Below are 2,188 nucleotides of genomic sequence, written 5' to 3'. Positions count from 1 at the left end.
TCTGGAACCTGGCGAGAGGTATTGTTGTCAACAGACAATCTAAGGTTAACCTGTCCCTCAAAGAAGTTAGGCCCCAAATTCGTGGGACCTTTTCCAGTAAAAAGGAGGATTAACGATGTAGCATACGAGCTCACATTACCAGGATTGCTAAAAGTCCATCTCGTATTCCACGTATTGTTGCTCAAGACTGCATTCTCTAACATCTTTCCAGGTCTGGAATGGGGCCACCTAAACCAGTGATCATCGCCGGCGAAGAGGAATATGAGGTAGAAACAATTGTTGACTGTAGGAAAAGGAGGAACCAACTCCAATATTTAATTAAATGGAAAGGTTATGGACCTGAAGACAATTCATGGGAACCGGAGTCTAACATCCATGCTAAAGATTTAATCGTGGCATTCAAGCGCATGCATCCAGAGAAGATGGCCCAGCTGGGCATCGGACTTCCCTGACTTCCCTATTGGGCCCCCCAGTGGGAGACCACATACACATACTATGCCATAATGCAGTGGCCCTTCTGGTTGTATATCCAGAACCATTGACTGAGACAGGCCCACGATCCCCTCTCACCTCTCTGTAATCAAAAACGTATAAGAACAATCACAAACCAGTAAAAAACATTAGGGACAATAGAGTGGGCATTCCATAACACTTAAATTCCTATATAGACAGGTGTGACAGCTGAAATACATAATTGGGCTAGAAATCATCAGTATACAACAAAACACATGCGTTAATATGCTATCTATTTGTCAATGGGCTAAATAACTATTAGTATATAGGTAAGACCTAGAGGAGCAAAAAAAAAAAAAAATGGACTTAAGTTTTTTTTTTTATAGATTATTTTAGGATATTCCACCCAAAAACTGGCCAAGCACAGATCTAAATATCATAAATTATATATATACACATATATATATACAATTATGAGTTGTGTTTGAAAGCTTGTTCCGTGTAGTATTATGCCAACTATTAGAGATGAGCGAATCGAACCAGGCGAACCGGAATTCGATACGAATTTCAGGAAAAATTTGATTCGCGTTGAATCCGAATATTTGCCTACTTCGGGTGCGCGAATCGGATTTTTCCCGATCAGCCGGCAAAAGTGTCCCTGCAGAGAGCTCCGCTATTTCTGACAGTTCTCTGACAGAAGGAACACATGTACAGCGGTTGAAACATTGTATCTATTAGTTTCCATTTAGGATACAGATGTTTCAACCGCTGTACATGTGAAGAAGCTGTCAGAGAACTGTCATAAATAGAGGAACTCTGCACATACACTTTTTGCCGGTTTGGAATTCTTATTTTCATCCTACTTCTTCTACTTCTTCATCCTCATCCTCAGAAGAAGAAGAGGATGAGGATGAGGAAGAAGAAGAAGAAGAAGAAGAAGTAGGATGAAAATAAGAATAATTCCAAGCCGGCAAAAAGTGTATGTGCAGAGTTCCTCTATTCTGCAGATACACTTAGAGGAGCTCTGCAGATACACTTAGAGGAGCTCTGCACATACACTTTTTGCCGGCTTGGAATTAATCTTATTTTCATCCTACTTCTTCTTCTTCTTCTTCATCCTCATCCTCATCCTCAGAAGAAGAAGAGGATGAGGATGAGGATGAAGAAGAAGAAGAAGAAGAAGTAGGATGAAAATAAGAATAATTCCAAGCCGGCAAAAAGTGTATCTGCAGAGTTCCTCTATTCTGCAGATACACTTAGAGGAGCTCTGCAGATACACTTAGAGGAGCTCTGCACATACACTTTTTGCCGGCTTGGAATTAATCTTATTTTCATCCTACTTCTTCTTCTTCATCCTCATCCTCAGAAGAAGAAGAAGAGGATGAGGAAGAAGAAGAAGAAGAAGAAGTAGGATGAAAATAAGAATAATTCCAAGCCGGCAAAAAGTGTATGTGCAGAGTTCCTCTATTCTGCAGATACACTTAGAGGAGCTCTGCAGATACACTTAGAGGAGCTCTGCACATACACTTTTTGCCGGCTTGGAATTAATCTTATTTTCATCCTACTTCTTCTTCTTCTTCTTCCTCATCCTCAGAAGAAGAAGAAGAGGATGAGGATGAAGAAGTAGGATGAAAATAAGAATAATTCCAAGCCGGCAAAAAGTGTATGTGCAGAGTTCCTCTATTCTGCAGATACACTTAGAGGAGCTCTGCACATACACTTTTTGCCGGCTTGG

The sequence above is a fragment of the Staurois parvus genome, unplaced genomic scaffold (assembly GCF_062004578.1).
Source record: "Staurois parvus isolate SC_StPar_1 unplaced genomic scaffold, SC_StPar_1.0 ptg000813l, whole genome shotgun sequence".
In the NCBI taxonomy this organism is placed as follows: domain Eukaryota; kingdom Metazoa; phylum Chordata; class Amphibia; order Anura; family Ranidae; genus Staurois; species Staurois parvus.
This window is presented reverse-complemented; position numbering follows the sequence as displayed.